The sequence below is a fragment of the Gavialis gangeticus genome, unplaced genomic scaffold (genome assembly GCF_001723915.1).
Source record: "Gavialis gangeticus isolate Ggan-Ray unplaced genomic scaffold, GavGan_comp1, whole genome shotgun sequence".
NCBI classification, from domain to species: domain Eukaryota; kingdom Metazoa; phylum Chordata; order Crocodylia; family Gavialidae; genus Gavialis; species Gavialis gangeticus.
Window position 1 is genome coordinate 21236461 of NW_017729002.1, and position 7794 is coordinate 21244254.

General features: G+C 47.5%; 2 protein-coding genes across 3 annotated transcripts in view; one reads left to right on the plus strand and one right to left on the minus strand.

Moving 5' to 3' along the window:
• The window catches only part of RNPS1 (RNA binding protein with serine rich domain 1), a 9877-nt gene extending 9664 nt beyond the window's left edge, over window positions 1–213 (minus strand). Inside the window, exon 1 of the mRNA XM_019507637.1 lies at window positions 128–213. The gene's annotated coding sequence lies outside the window, so the exon portion shown is untranslated. The remainder of the gene's footprint in view (window positions 1–127) is intronic.
• A 1148-nt stretch (window positions 214–1361) lies between these two features.
• The window catches only part of LOC109290836, a 62438-nt gene continuing 56005 nt past the window's right edge, over window positions 1362–7794 (plus strand). For both annotated transcript variants that reach the window (XM_019507635.1, XM_019507636.1), the window contains exon 1: window positions 1362–1590. The gene's annotated coding sequence lies outside the window, so the exon portion shown is untranslated. The remainder of the gene's footprint in view (window positions 1591–7794) is intronic.

Here is a 7794-nt window from a genome sequence, read left to right on the forward strand (position 1 = left end):
CCCGCCCGCCATGTTCTCTCAGGAGGCTCCGCGCCCCTCCCCGTGGGGCCCTCGGGCGGTCGCGGGGCCCCCAGCGCCTCCCCCTGGCCAGATGCAGCCGGATGCCCGCGCCCCCCTCCCCACTCACATCCTCGGCGCCCGCCGCCGCCACCGCTCCCCGACCCCGTCGCGCTCCACAGACGCGTCCCGGGCGGGAAGGGCCCGAACGGCGCAGGTTGATGGCGTCACCAGTTTGGGGGGGGGGGGGACGGGGACAGACGGACGAGGGAATTTAAAGGGACAGAGCGGCCCGTTCCCGCGGGCCAGGTAGGGGTGTACGTTCAGCTCCGTGTCCGCTTGAGCCCCGGCAGCCTCCAGCCCAGCCCAGCCCGAGTCTCCTCCCGTCCCCCTCTGCAAACGCCCTTTTCCTCGGTCCGAACCTGTCTAGCCCCGGGCCACCCCCACCCGCGGTCGGTGCAAGGTGCCGCATCCTTCATCTCAACCGGCGTTTTAAAGCCCGGTGGATGCCAGTCCCCCCGCCCCAGTTCAGGAGCTTCTGCAATAAGTGGTGGGGCTGAGCTCTGGTGCTGCCGGGGCCCGTCTTGTGCGAAGCCCGCGCTGACCCGGCCTGGAGCTTTCCGCCGGAGACCGAGGGGGGCTGCCTGCCGCGAGGCCTCCCGTACTCGACCTGTGCCGCTTCCCCTCTGCCTTGCGGCTCGGCCGGCGCACGCGAGCTGATCGGGCCCCGAAAGACTCACCAGCACGTCCGAACAACAGGCTGGGCAGAGCGGGTAGCAAGAGCAGGATCGAGCCGGCGGCTGGGCTCGGCGGAGAGCTGCAGGGGAGCAGCCGGTGTTCGGTAGGAAAGGAGCCGTGGTGCTGAGCGCCTGGGTGAGAGAGAAGAAATGGTGCCATTGCCGCAACAAGGTGCGTGGCAGAAATCGTCTACTTGAAAGTGCTCTTAAGTCAGCTCTGCAGCCCTTGTTTTCTATCCAGTCTAGCAACCTCAAGTGTGACAGTCCCAGTATGCACCTCTGATCCACCAGTCAAAACATTGTGCACCTGCCCATGCCCCGTCCACAGAGAACGGGAACCTGGAGCTAGTAAAAGATGCGTCCGTCCCCGGCCTCAGCCCGGACAGGAAGCCGCACGGCGGGCGCAGAGAGAAGCAAGCCTGGCTGAGGGAAGGCTGCTGCTTGCCCTACTCCGTGCGCGGTCCCCGGGAACACGCGCACTGGCCCCATTATGCCAGACCCTGGTCCATGCAGCCTGGCAGCTCCTTCCCAACCCTGAAGCAGAGCTGTCCTTGAAAGAGTTAAGGCAGGGCCCCTCCCCTTTGAATGCATAAACCTCACTCCTGACCTTCCCAGCAGCCCTTGCTGGCTCTCCCCCAACCAAACAAAGAGGGCAGGAGCTTTTCAAACAGGAGCTTTCCACAAAGTTGAGTAGTGCGGTGAGGACACCAGAGGATGTTGAAGAACTGGTCTGCTCCCAGGTCTGTGCTGTCGAAGCCCGGCTGGAGAGAGCAGCAGTATTAGCACTGGTTTAATGCCTTCCTCCAAAAGGGTTGTGGTGATCTCTCCTGGTTTCCTGCATGTAGATACTTAAGCGGTTTGTATGCATGTTTACTCCTTGGCTTTAAATTGGTTTGGTTGTTGGGAATGCAGTAAAAGGATAGAGAGGAAATGCAGGGGGAGTCTATGCAGGAGGGCTTGCTGCCTTGGGGAGTGTCAGCTTATGTTATGCTGTTGGATTCCTTAGCGCTGCACTCTGCTTTTATCACATTTGCATATCCCTTGAGGCATAGCTTGGCTGCTGTAAATGGGGTCCCGGCTGCCTAGTGGCCTGTGTGTATAAGTATCCAGCAGGAATGCTGAAAGACTGTTGTCATGTGCCTGAATTCACACAGCAAGTCAGTATCTTGCTTGGGGTGAGTAGTTGGAGACAGCAGCATTGCCTAAACCGGTATTTCTCACACTGGGGTGTGCAGTGAATTTCTGGAGGGCATGTGAAGCTCCTGGGGAGCTTGTAGTGTGGTTGCAGGTGCATAAGACGTGTTTTATTACACATGTCATGGAATCCTAGGGGTATGCAGCAACATAGCAATTTAAATAGGGGGGCGTGATGCACACTTCTGAAGGAATGAGGAAGGGATGGACTTTAAGAGGTGCTGATTTCTGATTCTGCCTTGTACCCTGTGCTAGTTCCTTCATTTCTGGTTCCCCATTTGTACACAGACATAATAATACTGCTGCCTTTGCAGGTGTGTATGTAGAGGTGGTGGGACTGTTGGGGATTAATTAGTCCATGTTTGTAAAATGTCACTTATGGGTAAATATTATTGTCATGTGGATTAAACCCTTTAGTGACTCAGTGCTGCATCAATTTTAATTAGTTACACACAGGTGTTTATAGAAAAGGGTGTCCTGGTTGGATAGTAAGCAAGTGACTTGTTAGCTAGTGCTCTAATTTTGCAGCCGGCTAAAGCACTAAATTTTTATTGTCTCTGTCTCTAATTATACAAAGTGGAGGAAGATACTAGCACCATAGTTTTGCATGGCAAGACAGTGTAGCACCATACCAGCCCTGCAAAGGGCACCTCTCCCCCAACCAAACAAAGAGGGCAGGAGCTTTTCAAACAGGAGCTTTCCACAAAGTTGGGTAGTGCGGTGAGGACACCAGAGGATGCTGAAGAACTGGTCTGCTCCCAGGTCTGTGCTGTCAAAGCCCGGCTGGAGATAGCAGTGCCAACTCCTCAGACAGTGTCTCAGCTTTGATCTTTGGACCCTACTTTTTATGTTTAAAATGAGGGGTTGTGTGACTCTCTCTGCACATGCCTGAGGGAGATTACATGGGTGTTTGCACTTTCCGTGCAAAGTGACATGCATGGAATCAGGTGCATGTCACTTTGATAGTAAATAAATCACACAGCCATGAGGATTTAATTTCTGTGCTCTGAAAGTTGTAAACCTTTCACTTGAATTGCATAGAAAATCCTGGGATTAAAAGCAGTTGCTGCAGGGGACAGAAATGCAGTAGCTGCAGTCATTGGGCACCTAGCTCTGAAGCTACAGAAAAGGGATTTTTCCTTGCTTGTTCTTAGATATTGCATCTTCTGAAAATAACAGACAACATCCACTTGGCTGACACTGGGAAACACACTAGAACTTCTGCGTGTCTTTAACTATGGACTCTGAGCTTGCTTTGTGTCCTTTGTGTCCACTGTAGTTTTTATATTTGCTTTTTGGTGACAATCTTGCTGCTAGTTCATATCCACAGCTTCTAATGCTGTACATGGGTGAAGATGTGTGTGCAGCAGTCTGTTTTGATCTGGCCCTGAAAATGTACAGTGAAGTGTGTGCCTTTGTTTTTTTTTCTTCAGTGACATTTTGAAAGTGTGCCTTGACTGTATAAATGTTTGCTGAGTATTGAACTTCCTTAAACACCTTGATCATCTACAAAGAACAAGGGTTTACATGACTGTGTGATGACTTCCTTGTCTTTTCTTCTAACAAGTTCAAGACCCCCAATAAGTTAAAGAGGTGTGTGCAATTCTTAATCTTGAAGTCCCCCAAGCAGAAAAGTGTTTCTGGGGAAATTGGAGACTTAGAGTTACAGTAGCATTTTTAAGCCAGGTCACTAACAGGGAGCAATTCTCCTTCATGTACTTTTTGGACATGCGCTGTTCAAGTAAGCACAATGAATTTGTCACATCTCTGGATTTGCTAGCTGATAAGTCCTCAGAACTCAAAGAAACTCTTGTGGAAGAAATGTTCATGTCTTCCTCACTTGTAGTTTTAAGCAATCTAATTTGGAAAATTGCTGCTTCTTACTAAGCAAACCTCCTGTGTGTGCTTTTATGCTGGTTTACAAACTTTTAAGGTCATAATAAGTTTAAAAAAATATTTAATTCAACTTTTATTTTTAGGTCTCCTTCTATTTAAGGATCTCAGTGCTTTATGAACATGTTTGCTTAGCCAAACCCCTCTCTGAGGTAGTCTTTCTGGGCTTTGTATTCTCCATTTGTATCATGGAGATTAAATGCCTTGTCAAAGGCTACATAGAGATAATGCTTGGTTGTGCTACACCAAATATCTTGCTTCCAGTTGTTCTGCCTTCTCTATTAGTCTGTCCATCCTTGCTTGAGTCTGTCCTTCCTTTGATGTACCAGCAGCTGATGTCTAAAGAAGTGGAGGTGTTTGTTCTGCTCCTCCCCTGTGAAGGATAAGTCATCACGGTTCACATAACAGCGCTGCCTTCACCCGACCAAATTTTCTGGCAGGAACTAATTTCTCCCTTGTGACCATGCTGCTCCCAGTTCTCCACTGCCTGCGAAGAAAATGAATGCTTGGTAACACAACCTACTTGCACAGACACTTCTGAGGGATAGACTTTTCACAGTCAGTTCTGGTTTACACGGTTATCTCACTGGCTAGATCTCTCCAGAAGAGTCACAACAATTATTAGAGTCCTGAGAAACATGATTTATGAAGTCAGGCTGAAAGAACTAGGATTATTTAGTTTGGAGAAGAATTACTGGGGGAGGGATTTGATAAGTCTTCAAATACCTGAAGGGTGGTTATATATAGAGCAGCATTTCTCAACCTGTGGGTCATGACCCAAGTCGGACATGAGAATATATGAAAGGGTAGCAAACAAACTTTAAAAATGGATTTTCCTTTAAAGGAGAAAAACATGGGAAACCATGGCTTCTCCCTTGCAGGCTGGTATAGTTCCAGCCTGCAAGGGGTTGCTTGAGCCCCCCTGTCCCACAGGCTGGGGGCTGGGACCTGGCGACGAGGGGCAGTTGGTCAGGAGTGAGGGGCACTAGGTCAGGACTGGCCATCAGTGTTTATAAATAGGTCTTGGTACAAAAAAGGATGAGAACCACTGATACAGTGGATGGCGGTAGACTATTCTCTGTGACCACAGGAGACCGGGGGAGAGGGAGAAGAAGCATGACCTTAAATTGCAGCAAAGGCAATTTAGGTGGGAAAAACTTTCTGCCTGTGACGATGGTTAAGCATTGGAGCAGGCTACCCAGAGAGGTTGTGGAATTTTTTGGAGATTTTTTTTAAAAGCAGGTTAGACAGATAGATGCTTGACTGGGATGGCTTAGTTAGGGATGATCCTGCCTTGAGCAGGGAGCTGGATTGGTTGATTTTTATCTGTTGTAGGAAACTTTGACTAATTCAGATGGTCAAATCAAATAAAGGCAAGAGTATAGGTAAAAGGACATATCCTTTCAAGGGTGCTGTAGGGCACCATTGCTGTGTTGGCACTGTTAGGTGTGCATACATGATTTACACAATGAGCCCAGAGATTTCAGATAGGAATCCATAGGGTTAAGAACACTGTTGCCTTTTGTGGTCCTTCAGAGTTCTTTGCTACAGAAGAATTGCTCTTTTCTTTTCTTGTAGTCAAAGAAAAATTGGAAATTAAGATCCGACACTTGCCTAGGGGTTCCCTGAGTCTATCCTGGGGTGCCTTGAGTCTATTCAGCATCAATAAGATCTAAAGAGGTTGAGAACTGCTGTTCTAGATGCTTTAGATCTTCAGACCTCTTGGGAGTGCAGGCAGAAACAATGTTATCCAGGTAAACTCCTTTGAAGCCCCCTCTACTCCTTCAAAACTATCTAGCAGCCTCTGAAACCCAAGAGGCATGATTTATGAACAGAACTGTTACAGCTGGACTTGTCTGTCTACCCCGTGCTTCTGTGGATTGGGGGTTGTCTTATTAGAATTGTATTTCTCACTTTTTCTTGGTGAGCAGGAAGCTCCCTCAAGTGAGCATCGTCATTGTCTGTGAAGTTTCTGCCTTCATTTTTCAAATAGTTGTTGTTTGTACTTGTACAAGAGATGATTGCCCAAATCTGAATCAGATCTTCAAAGGACTGCTAATTTATCTGATGCACAGACTTTTCTCAAGCTCCCACAGGATGAAGCGTAACCAGAGTCTTGCCAGTGTTTGCCCTTGCCATCTAGAACTTGATGTGTACGTGGTGAAACCTGACTAGTACAGGTCAGGTTCATTCCCAAAAGCTGGAGAAACCTAAGGTATTCACTTGAGAAGAAGACTCAAAAAGTGGAGGCTGACAGAGGGGCAAGTGGCTGAGGCCTGCAGCATAATGTTGGGATGGAAGCAATCAAAGGACAAATCTTCCTGTCTTCCAGCAAAGGGTGTGAGCTTTGTTGGATTTTTAGATCAAAATATGTTGCCAGGATATGCCAATAAAATTTAACTTGGATCCCCATGGCTGAAGAGAACACTGCAGAAGTTCATTTTAATGCTATAAAAGAAATGAGTAAATGCAGCAATTTTTCTCTCCCCTCACTCCTCTGTCTTGATCTTGGTGTTTAACTCTCACTGTTGTCCTCATGAACTACTTATCAAATAGCAGTAGCCAAAGGATTAGGGAGACGGTCTTAAGTTAGACTTTAAGGGTGAGTGCCCAGACTGATGACAAGGAGTACAAGTGGCACTGGAACTGGATGCACTCTGATCACTCTGTACCTTGGACTGTTAATAATTTACAGGAATTTATTTGGGGATTTGTCATCCCATGCCAATGCTTTCTCTTTATTTGCTGGCCCAAGGTACAATACATATTATCAGGCTGTCAACCCTCCTGGTACCTTGATTTATAAAACAGAAGTCAAATTAACTTTTCAGATTCATCCATGTATTTTTAGGACGTGACTTCCTGTCCTAGGCAGAGCTTAAAGACCCAATGGATGGTGTTTCTGTGCTTACTGTCCACTTTTCATAGGAAAGTCTGGGAGTCCAATGCATGTTTAAATTGTTAATAGCACAGGATAGCCCTAGTCTGCTTCTAGGACTGACCAGAGACTAGCTGCACACTTACATCTGTACTTGGGATTTTTTTATTCACAAGCTTCCCCCATCCTGCAGTCTGGCTTGCAGCTAATTTTGGTCTGCATTCTCCCTTCCTCTTACAGAAGACAGTCCTCCTGAAGGCATCTAGTCCATGACATTTGTCACTTCCTACTTCACACCTTTGTGAAGTGGGAATTGACTCTCTTTGTTTAGTCCCTTTAATGATAGTGGCTGCATTGCTAAGGCTACTTCTGCAACTCATCAAGTCTGCTCCTTGCCTGGTGGTCAAGGTGGATGCTGGTGTGCTATGAAGCATTCCCATCACCCAAACAACTAAGCTATGCTTGCTGCCTACTGGCTGGGGGGCTAACTTCTACTGTTACTCCTTTGTCCAGCCTGCGAAAACGCAGGCTTTTAGCACGGGGTTGGCAGTCAGCATAAGAAGCGAGAATACACCAGTCAGTTGGGGTGTAACCCTGTTGTGTGTCTGAAGGGAACAGGAGTCTTCTGATTCTTCCGTCCTTCACACCAAGGTAATAGAGTGACTGCAGTGGAGAAAATAGATTTATGTTAAGAGGGTAAAACTGCCTCACTGAGTTCAGAACCAGGTCTGTAATGTCCTACAAATTTGTCAAAGCTCTAGACACAGAAGGGAGTAATAAAATTACCCAGCTATAAACTGCAGCTGAATGACTAATGTTTTACTCTCTGGGATTCTGGACGTTAGCCCAGGAAGGCTAAATGACTTTGATCTAGATCTGCAGAAAGTCCATGATGCTGCCAAACCCAGTCAGTCTCCCCAAGTGGAGGCAGATTTCTGAAGAAAACATGACCAGATTCAGAACTGCAGGCCAGGGGCAGCTGCCTGACTCGTTAAAAGCTAATCCAACCAGTTCCAAAAAAGGTAAAAGAGAAGAGGTTAACAAACCCCTGGAAAGGTCACACTAGATAAGTTTAAAAATTTCTTCTGAATAAAT